An 11,706-nucleotide genomic window follows, 5' to 3' on the forward strand; every position below is an offset into this window, starting at 1 on the left:
ATGTTGTTTGCTACAATACCTTTTTCCTGGCCTTAAAAACTCAGCCATTTGTGTGTAAATACATGATAGACATGCAGTTGGGTCCACAGGGAATGGCCGGGGCTGTACAGCTTGGCTTGGTGTAAACATGTTTCCTCTTAGGAGCTGGCTCTAGGTGTGAATGAGAAGCGCTTACGTCCCCTGTGACAACTATCATTTATTATATGGATCATCGACTACAAAATACCCACTGTTTGTGAAGTACATTACCATGGCTTTTACAACTTTGTTCTATGTTCTTTGTGTATGTTGTACTACAGGAAAATGCGGCTGGTTTGTGCAGTTTGAATACTTATGGCAAAATGTGCAATATTGTTTTTTTCTGTAAGAAGGCAATGTAGCAACCTATATCTTTCTTTCTCACTCAATTAAGGCTGGACAATTAATCCAAATTAATTTGAGATTTAGTCATTTCAAGTGTGAATAATCAGCTTGGTTTAAATCATAAAAACGTGGTTTGGAGAAGAAGAAATGTTGCAATTTTTTGTGCTAAATGGCAGCAATTAAAAGTATTGTGATTGCAATTAGATTTGCAATAACTACCAGTACAATAAGATTTGTCTATAAAAAAGACTGTAGAATTTGGTCTTTGCAGAGTACATTCTATTACCTTAATAGTTACAGCCTTTGCAAGTTAATAATTGCGCCAACTGAAATTGTGATTGCAATTTGCAATATATTCTGATGCTGTACTGTATATGTTCATGAAATCAATGCTGAAAGCCATTTTTATTTTCTTGGAAAAAAGAAAATGAAATCGAATTGAATATTGAGATCAATCAATATGAGAAGAAAAAAATTGTGATACACTAGGCAACTATGATGTCCTATATATTATCTTCCCTCTTCTAATAACTTTATCTCTATGTGCTTTTTTTTTTTTACAGCTGTGTGGTAAAAGAATTGAAGGAGAAGAAGAATAGCTGGTGGTACGCGTGGTACGAAGAAAAGCAAGAAGCTGCTCCATCAAAGGTTGGTTAGTGTGTTATTAGTGTGGTACTGTGGTTAAACACCGGCTTGTGCCCCTTGTGCCCTGTATCGTGGATGTAGTTAAACAGTCACCGGTCCATGAGCGTCACAAGTAGGACTCCCTCACCTGCTGCAAATCCCTTCAGACTTTTCACACCATGAAACAGCTCGGATAAATCAGGTCATTAAACCTTTCTGTGGGCAATAGAAGCTTCTTTCTTGTGATTGCTCTGCTGAGAGTTTCTTGTGTTGCTACGCAGGAAGTAATTATGCTGCTATTTCTAAGTCGCATTGTAGTGGTTGATTCTTTATTCAAATTACATTTTAAAATTTATTTTAAATTTAAATTTAAGCTGTGTTCCTTTTTTTCTTTTTTCTTTTTTAGTTCAGTCTAGTTTATTTGAGCTCATGCAATATCAGTAATCAACCATTAACAAGTTGTGTTACAATGTACAGTATAATGAACAAAACAATTTTAGCATCTCAAAAGGGAGTGTGTAATTGAAGACAATGGCATTACTTTCATACTACACTTCCATAAATGTATTGTATTTAATATATTTAATAATTTTCTTGAGGATAAAATCAAGATTTCAAATTTATGTCAATGTATGCAGGTAGTAGTATATTTTATATTGAAGGAAAGAGGTAAATAAAGCAATGTGCTGCTTCTGCAAGTCAATACTTTACTGTTGTTGGTTAAATCCTCCTGTCACTCACTCAGCATGGCAAGAGCTGACCAATAGGAGGTGTGGCAGGGGAAAATTGTTTGAGCAGGACTAAACACGAAAGCAATGAATCACGTCATGACCTCTCCAAAATGGCATATCATCACTGGGGTCATTATCAGATCACAATTAGAGTTTTATCATCATATTGCCCAGCCCTAAGTCAGTGTTGAATATAGTTGCTACTTTACTTGCTGTTTTGGTAAATATATAGACAGATAAAGAGAGCCAAGGGGATGATTTATGGATGCAAGGAAAAAGGGGCTAAGAAACTTTTAACAACTTACTTGTCGGTGTAATCCCTCATTACTTACTTGTTGTTTTTTCTCTCTTTTTTTGCAGGCCACAGAACAGATAACCAAAGGTGAGTGTTTTTTATTGTTACTTTGCCTTCAGAAGTCTGGGAGCGATGCCTTGACACAAGCAGGCAGATGGCATAAGGTCTTAGGTCCTGTGAGGGGATAGAAATGACCAATTCTGATTACTACAATGGAATGAGCTTTTAACTATATGCATAATCATTTCCCCTTCTCATTTACCCTTTGTGAAAATTCCTGTTTTCCCCATACACGTTAAATTTTTGTATTAACCGGTGATACACGTACGTTTCAACAGTGCCCTGTAGCTTTTTTGGCAGGTATAGAACAAAAATCCACAGCTCAGCAGGTTTATTTATTCATAGTAAGTTGGTTTGGCTCAATATGGCGATTTTAAATGTCCAAAAATGAATGTACAAATGAAGTACATAACAAGTATTGTATATAGCAGACAAAAGCATAACATGTCTGCACTAAGATTATATTTGAAATCTTTTTTACCTTTAAGAAACATTGTAATGTAACTGGACCATGGCAAGTTGTAACCAAGGCACCACCAGGGTTATAATATAGTTTTCTTTTTGCAAATAGCACTTCAAATACCTGCAGTTTTGATCCATCATTGTCATTATTGTTGGCTGTTGCTACAAGTGCAGCAACATCCTAAAATATAAGCATTTATTTCAGGGACAGTGCATAGTAATAAACCTTTCTGTAAATATGCCAGAATTAGCCAAAAGGCTATTTGTCATCTGTCATCCCATGACAGCTGTTAGTCATCCTGAAATGGGGAATAAAAAAAAGCAAGAATTTTACATAGAAGTTAGAAATATTTACACTATTTACATTATAAGACACAGACACATCAATCTTCCAGGTTCAGACGCATAAACGTGCAGATACACACCCCATAGAAAACACACACAGACACACATTTATGTAATTAGTGTAATTGGAATTTAAATATGAGTTTTGGATATGATTACCCAACATTTTTTCTTATTCAATACAAAGAGGAGGTATGACTAATGGCAGTGCCCTTGAATATCGTTAAGACAAGGCAAGGCAGATCGTGAGACTAATAGACTATAGACAGGGAAGTAATTAGGAGCCCAGTACAAGCGTGAAAAAGCAGCCTTCATCAGACCTTCCATTGTAACACTGCGCTAGCTGCGGGGGCCACCAGGGAGCCTTCTGGAGGAGGCAGCAGAAGGTGGGAAGAGAGGGGATGGGTGGCTTGGAGCTGGTGTTAGGATTGTGAGCAGGTGGGCTGTTAAAAACACAGTGTTTTGGGTTCGACTTTAGGGTTTGGTAAACAAGAGACGGTGAGCGCAGCTGTAAGAGATGGAGCTCTGAGAAACTGCGAGCGTGCTCTCCGGTTTCCTGCTTGCAGCCACAGCTCAGGGGCCCTTTACAGGATGACTCTCCTGGTCCACTTTTGTGATGCACACCAAAACGACAACCTGCAGCATAATGTGACCAAAGCAAACAAGCTTCAACTGTAGAGTAGAGCCATACGCGCCGTTCCAGCTGATGTGACGTCTAAAGTACTTTCATTTCCATTGAGAGCTATAGCCAGATGGTGTCTGGGCACAATTGCCAAAAAGTGTTGATAGAGTTTTGTGTCTTGATACATTTGGATTATTGTTGTTGTACTCTACAGATGCTTTGAAGTCGTAGAAATATGAGGCTATTGTAGAGCCTTAGAGTAACGTGTGAGAAATATTTTTTAAAAGTATCTTATATCGTGAATGATATGATAAGATAAGATAACTTTTATTTGTCCCACAATGGGGAAATGTCAGTGTTGCAACACAGATTAGGTTCAGAAACAGATGAGGACCAGAAGTATAATGATAAAAACGGATAACATAGAAATAATTCTTATAATCTTTATAATATCACTCTTATTATACAGCTGTTATATGGATGTATGGATTATATGGCGCGGGGATGATTGACATTATGTCACAGTATTGCTTATGATCATGACCTTATTACACATGATTATGAAAGCTAAATGACACATGTTCAGGGCTAACAGTGTTTGTTGTAAAGTCTGACAGCAGCAGGAAGGAAATCCCTGCAAAACCTCTCCCTCACTCAGCGAGGGTGGATCAGTCTGTCACTGAAGCTGCTCTCCAGAGTGGACAGAGTGTCCTGCAGGGGGCGACACTCGTGGTCCAGCATAGATGTGAGTTCAGCCAGGACCCTTCTGTCCCCCACCTCAGAGCACAGCCCAGGACGGAGCTGGACTTCTTGATGACTTTGGCTTCTTCCTCTCCCTCTCTGTGATGCTGCTGCTCCAGCAAGCCACACCGTACAGGAGCTGATGCCACCACAGAGTCGTAGAAGGTCTTCAGGAGTGGCCCTGAGTCTCCTCAGGAGCTAGAGTCGACTCTGGCTCTTCCTGTCTGTGTTGAGTTCAGTCTGTGGAAGTCCACCACCATCTCCTTGGTCTTCCCGCGTTGATGAGGAGGTGATTCTGCTGATACCAGGGTACAAAGTCCTGCACCTCTGTACTCCGCATTGTCGTCGCCCGTGACGAGTCCGATGATCATGGAGTCGTCAGAACTTCTGCAGGACACAGCTGTCCGTATTGTGTCTGAGGTGAAGAGGGTGAAGAGAAAGGGCGCAAAGACGGTGCCCTGGGGCGCCCCCACACTGTCTGTTTGTGAGGTAGTCCAGGATCTACTCTGCCAGGTCATAGTCCACACCAGCCGTCTCCAGCTTGTCCCTCAGGAGCAGCGGCTGGATGGTGTTGAAGGCACTGGAGAGATCAAAAAACCTCACTGCGCTGCCAGGCTTCTCCAGGTGAAAGAGAGAGAGCAGCAGGGAGATGACGGCGTCCTCCACTCCCATGCCAGGCCGATATGCAAACTGCAGCAGATACATGTCTGAGCTCACGGTGGAGCATAGGTGGTCCAGGACCGCCATTTTCATCAGATGGGACGTGAGAGCCACTGGCCCGATGCTGCTGAGGTTTTTTGCACACCGTGTCTTGTGCACTGGTACCACACAGGAGGTCTTCCAGATCCCATGAAGTGAGAGTTTAGCTCGTTTACTCACTGTAAGTCCCCCTCCGTCTGGGAAAGTTATGTTGTAAACTTTCAAATAAGGTATAATAATAAGGGTATAAAGTGATAATTCATTTTACAGACATTTCACATTTGTCTTTCCCGTCATTAAACCTCAGCCAATTTGTTTAAAGACGTTTTAACACATTCCTGTTGTGATACAAGATACAAACATTGAGATATTATTTTTTGTCAATATCGCCCAACCCTGTCAGGTGGCTTTTGTGCTAATGTGCTAATGAGTCTTTGGGATGAGCCGGAGAAGGTTTTGTGCAACGGTAACGCTCTCATCATCAATACAAGATCATCTGGTGAAAAATAATGCAGCACTGGATGGAAAGAAATATTTTAATATTGCAGAAGCTTATTGAAACTATGCCACAGCGAATGTGTGCTGTAATCAAAGCTGAAGGTGGTCCTACCAAATATTAGAGCGTGAGTCCCTTTTTTTCTGTGTCGATGTTTTTTTTTTTTGGACAGCCACTGTATATTCAAACCAAAGCACCTCTAATACTGAAGAACACCACCTTTTTATCCGTCACTTCACATTTACTATTATTTAAAAGCAGCTAGGTGCTCGTTTGCTTCGATTAGAATTGGTCATACTTTAGGAGTCAGCACATCATCTTAAAATTCTGCTCTCTCTTCAAAGCTCCTCTGTAGCTTTGCGTTTTGTGCTCGTCTGTGAGACACTTTCAACACTTTTATGTGATGGTGACAGATGAAAACAGGTCCTTCCTCTTAACTACAGTGTCATAGTTATGCACTTGTAATTAAGCCTTTTAATGGTGTCTCTGGTGAGGCTAGCGGCTGCTCACATATTAAAGCCCACAGGAGGCAGAGAGACAGCAGACCCCAGACACACTTGTCTCTCATTAGTCCCTGAGCCTCCATCAGCCACGAGACATGATCTGACCATAAGCCCATCATTAATTTACCGTACTTTACAAATATCACATCACAATGTAAACTTCTGTTTTAATTATAATCTAAAATCACCATTTCAGTAAAGGGAATGTAACTTAAATGCATCTGCTATTGTTTTGATTCCCTTTTATTGTATCAGTATTTAATTTAAGTCGTGTGCATTTAACATATCACTGATGTTTTTTCCTCATCTCATCAATAACTCTGAATGATGAATCAATAATAATCCTGTGTAACTAAGCAGAGCAGACATTGAATACCACAGGCTGTGATTATATACAAGAATGGAGACCCTCTTACACACCTCTTTCGGAAAATTAGGATCTTCTTTTAAGTAGAAAATCGGTTGTCTTTTGAGCGCACACACCCTGAAGGCTGCTGCTTGATGTGCATATGTGATGAACTGGGAATTCTCATGTCTTCTCACTTTTGCTCAAGATTGTGTGATTTCAAACAGGCTGTCAGCAAGAACTATTTTGATGTCTTTTTTTATTACCGCCGCCAAGACCGTTTGGTGTGAGAAGAAAAAAAGAAATCAGTTTTGGTGAATGCTATTGCTTTGTGATGTAGTCTAATAGAATCAATGCATTAAGAAAAGCAATTTACCACTATAGATTTTAGGTAGACCTGGGCTTCATCATTAATCCAAATATGCGCTGAAAGTGCATGTGCTTCTTGTATTCCTTTAGCTGGTCATATTTTAGTCTGCTCTCAAATATAAATTCTCCTAGACAAGGTAAAAAAAAAATTGTAAACTGCAAATCTAATAGCAATTGAGATACAAAAGAAGCTATTGAATTTTGGCAGTAAAATAACCATATTATTTTAAACTGCATTCACATGTTAATAGGTGTACATGTAGGTGTAAATCATAAATGTGGTAGCATTTACGTTTTGTTTTTGGTCCCCCATAGTTAGCTGCATACCCCAGTCCCACGGCCTTGTGATTGTAAGTGGATTTGGAGCTGGCTCTCGGCGGTGAGCACAGAAGAGGCAGCAAGAGGGAGGAGACTGGCATTCTCTTTATCAGTGACGCTTCCCTCAATGCTGCACGTCGCCTCTGTGCTCTGATTGGTCGCCGCAGCTGCAGTCTGTGGCCCCCTTCCCCCATGCCTTCAGTTCCAGCTCAGTACGGGGTTGTAACTGTACAGACCCTTTTAAAAAAACGTACCTTTAGGTATAATTATTATAACGATGGCGAGGCAACGGCGAGTGATTCGATAACTGGCACTGTTGTAGAATCACAGTGAGAGGTGTTTCCCTGAATTCTGGTCCAGACATTAGTGAAACTAGATCCGGATCATTAGACGGCACTGTGGCCTGAACAAATCACATGATCCAGCAATAAACTTGTTACACATAGCATCGTCGTCATCATCATCAGTAGCTCAAAAAACTAGAGGAAAGACGGCTTATTTTCAAAATGTGTGCGACTGTATGTGCTTTCCCCTCCAGAGTGGGCCTCAGCATTACATAACTCTTTGTTTTTGTTCCAGACGCATGTGTGCCAGTTATTCACTGCTCCACTGCACACACTGGAGATGGCGGCCAGCAGCAAAGCACAGCTCTTTGAAACTCATGTAGGCCACACATAGATTGTCTTTTTCACTCACGTTCAGGCTATGTAGGATTTCACGTTTCCTTGAACTATATTTAAATTGAGGCTATATATAAAGGTTTATGCAATGTATCAGTAATTTGACCCACTATGGTGTACAGTAGTGCATATCAATTATTGTGTTTTTATATTGGACGTGTCATTAAATTGCATTATTCTAAGAGTGTTTTTGATGATGGAGGACTCCGCAGACACAAGCCCCTACTGCTTCTTGAATGCGTTTGTTTTTTATGCAGGTTTTGTTTGAATTAAAGGTTTTTGTAGCCTCATTTTGGTATGCAATGGAGCATACTAAAGTCATTTGTGCTCTTTGTGTCCCATACTGCCTCTCATTGGCTGGCTGTGTGAGCCCAGCTGATCCTGACTTAGTGCTAGTGACCTGTCACTTGTATGTCCTCATTGGACGCCTCCACGCTTGACATCTAAGGCGTTATACTTTCACACAATGTATTAGTATGCACATTTTCATTGTTCATTCATAAAAGCGTTCATTTCAAGTATCTTCGTAGCTTGAAGGCACTTCTTTGCTTATCTTAACAGGCTGATTAGACTCTGAAAGCTGATTAAAGTAATTGAGCTTCATCTGCTCAGCTCTCAGCTCTAGTGTAAAGTTTACATACTGTCTATTCTCTCAGCTTTATCATGGAGCGTTGAGAGGCGATCGTGGCATTGGCTAATATCAATGGAAGGTATACTGATATGTCCTAATGGCTACACTTCAATTTTAGTCCCAAATTGAGCCTATTTTTAGTCCTAATGGTGGGCTTGGTTTGGTCTTTGTTGCACTTTGTTTAGTCCTGATCTTGTACAGATTTAGTTTTGTAGTTAGTCCTGGTCAAGTCCCAATTTTGATGTGGGCAATGTGCAAGTGTGACTGCACCGTTAAGTCCAGCTTAAGTCCTTGATTTATTTGATTTCTGATGGAGCACTCTTTAAAAAGAAGCGTTTACAAGCCTGAATTTATGACTGTGTTCTGCTTCTGTCTTTAGACTAATCACTTTTTTAGTACAAGCATTTAGTGTCATGCTGCTATGAATATAACTCCTATTTTATTCGTGGTCCAGCTCTCGCCCACTGTATTTTCACTGCCATGAGGCAACAAACCTCAAAAACTGATTAGCTGCTATAAACACTATTTGGTTCTACATCTACTGCACATAATAATGCTTCTTGTTACCAGTGCTGTTACGTTCAATGTTTCTCTGAGGTGCAGAACTCCCCCTGTTGACCCCCATCAGTGTCCCAACTTTACCCCAGAGCAGCGACGATGGCAGGTGCATACCTCTGGAGTTCAGCCACAGTCAGCCCTTTGCTCAGTCATGTAACCCACCCAGAGAGCAGCAACACACAGCTGTCAAAACCAGGCCATGCTCTGCCCTCTGGGACTGTGCCACGGTAGCACCTTCACCAACCACTGAACTAGCCGCAAAGGCAACCGGAAGAAAAAAAAAATAACCTTCCCACCTGCTCCTTCAGTCTGACACTACAGTTATGACTTTGTTCATCCTTATTGTAAATTGCAAATTGCACATTTTTCAGCTTGAGGCCTCTTTCCTGTTTAGGAGCTCTATGATAATCGCGGTTGGATTAGTTGCATTTCACGGACTTGACCTGGTGCAGATAGGAAGACTAAAGACGAGGGAACTAATGGAAGAAAAGGAGCACAGAGTATGAGTGGCAGAGGTCCAGTTGTGTGGGCTGAAGTGAGTCATGACTTACAGTAAAAGCTGCTGTTCTCTCCGCCCCTCTCTGGCAGACGTGTACCGCTCTTCTGCCTCTGTGCCTCTTTTAAATGTCTGATGGCACTGGTAGACTGAGGGACAAACTGGGAACTGATAGGCAAGCGTTTAATTACGCTTTGGTGTATTCATTTAACATGGATTTAGGTCAGTTCTGTAGTACACTCCAAAACACCACATTGGCCCTTATGCATGGCAAATCTAACACGGTTGTACTACACCCATTAGCCCTTGTCTGTTTGGTATGTAAACATAAACACTCTTTTCCGCCACAGCCCTTAATATTTACTTTCCTGGTATCTTGACAGAGCTATATTTAGATGCCTTTAAGAAGCAGTTAGAGCCAACGTATGTTTAGGCAAATGCTTTAGATTTCCTCCACAAAAAAGACATGCATCAGACTTTTTCTTTCACATTTGACTGTCCAGTCAAGTAACAGCAAGTCATTGGAAAGGGTGCCTATGGCCTAATTGCTTATAATAGATACCAGTAGGAGTAGTCCTTTTTGTCTATTAGTCAGTCATTGGTCTTGGAAGACAAATGATTTATTATGCAACCAATAATTTTATCAACATCCAAATTATTTATATGCACCACAGCAGAGAGGAGAATGCATATAGTGAGTTACCAAGAGTTTTAGGAGAGACGGGAGGATTTAATCTGCACTTTCGCTTATGAAGTTGCTTTTTCCTTCTCTGTTGTTTTTGTGCCAGATCCTAATAAAAAGCTAATAATAGCTTTTGCCAGCGCCACACCCCCTTTTAGTTGAATAATCGATGCACAGGGCATGTCTTGTCGACCAAGAATTTCATTAGTCGACTACAGCCCTAATGGAAAGCGATGAGTATCTGATGTGCCTCTGCTGATGAACCCGTCAAAGGGTTTCCTCAGTGCTGAGACATCTTATAATGTGCTAATGATTAATGACTTCAACTTGTGAACATGCTGTTGATTTTGCAAACATGCACCTCAACCATTTCTTGTTGTTAATAGAATGATTTTGTATTATTGAGAGGGCCTTTTGTGTGACAGTCTTGAACACTTTTCAAGGTGAGAAGGTATGAAAGAGTGAGCTATTTTAGGAGAGGCATTCTTGAGGAAACCCTTGACCTGGTTTATCTTTTCAGAAACAAACCGATTGAGTGGATTTAGAAAAACCCCAAGTCCAGATGCTTTCAAAATAATCTAAGATTAACACTAGGATACGGTTGCATCTATAGACTATATTTTGATTACTGTTGGATGCTTGGATTAACAGTGCATTTTAACTTTAAAAATACTGTTGACATATAAAATGTAGCAGTGAGGCTGGAGTGCTCGTTCATCTAACTGGCAGAGAGCATTGTCAGCGCGGTACCATCCAGTCCCACTGCCCCAAAGGGACTTCATTAGAGTTGGACCATTCCAGCTGAGCTCCACATAGTCTATCCAGAACAGCCTGTCTTGTCACTACAGTTATTCTGGATTTGGTTATTTCTTGCCATTGCTATAACTATATTTCAGTAATGTTGTCATTGTTAGCAAACAGATCTTGACAAGCATAAGACGACCTCGCTTGCCACAGAGAGGCGCAAGGGTTCAGCCTGAGGCATAAAGAGACTCTGTTCTCAGCTAAACATTGACTTATTGTATTGTTGTGGGGGAACTGGGAACATTTGCAAACAATCCCAGCCTTGATCCAGGGCTGCTCCATTTTTCAGGCTGTCTTTAACTTAACACAATGTATCAAACTTCATGTCATTGTTTAGTTTTGTCTTTGCAAAGGTAATTGGAATACCTTAAATGTAGTACTTTTTGTTGTACCCTATGTGTTCTAGCTTTCTAAAAAAAAGTGATCAATCATTTCGTGTCAGTGTTTAATGCACTGACATGGACAGGAGACCATTTTTCTGTTAAGTACCGTAGTCAAGTCATGACAACAAATGTTTTGTGATATAGTGCTGCATACAATCCCACAATAAACAATATTTTTGAAACTACGATAATCCCAGGAAACCCCTAAACGTACACTATTGTTTAAAAAATAATACAAAAATAAATATCAGAATTAATCACTTTAATATCCATAATGATTCATAGAAATTAATCACAGCTCAAATATATATATACTATAGAAAAGTTGAAATAGTAAATGTGTGATTTTTGCTGAATGAGAAGTTGTTGGATTTTGCTTTAACAACATTCACTTTTCAAGCTGACATTTCTTCCACATACTTCTTTCCCCAAATAGTCGTTTTTTGAGTTTTTTCCCAGCGAGCGTGAATGTTCTCCATCAGTGTGAGATATAAATAA

The 11,706-nt window shown here is 40.4% G+C and overlaps 1 long non-coding RNA gene across 1 annotated transcript; it reads left to right on the top strand.

The window, feature by feature from the left end:
• Positions 1 to 931: 931 nt before the first annotated feature.
• LOC140358545 (uncharacterized) lies at positions 932 to 7,825 on the top strand. The gene is made up of 3 exons (XR_011926714.1): positions 932 to 1,011; positions 2,079 to 2,100; positions 7,554 to 7,825. It is a non-coding gene; the product is annotated as an uncharacterized lncRNA (long non-coding RNA).
• Positions 7,826 to 11,706: the final 3,881 nt, after the last annotated feature.

The sequence above is a fragment of the Eucyclogobius newberryi genome, unplaced genomic scaffold, assembly GCF_026437365.1.
Source record: "Eucyclogobius newberryi isolate DKJ021-1_F unplaced genomic scaffold, fEucNew1.0.hap1 SCAF_13, whole genome shotgun sequence".
NCBI lineage: Eukaryota > Metazoa > Chordata > Actinopteri > Gobiiformes > Gobiidae > Eucyclogobius > Eucyclogobius newberryi.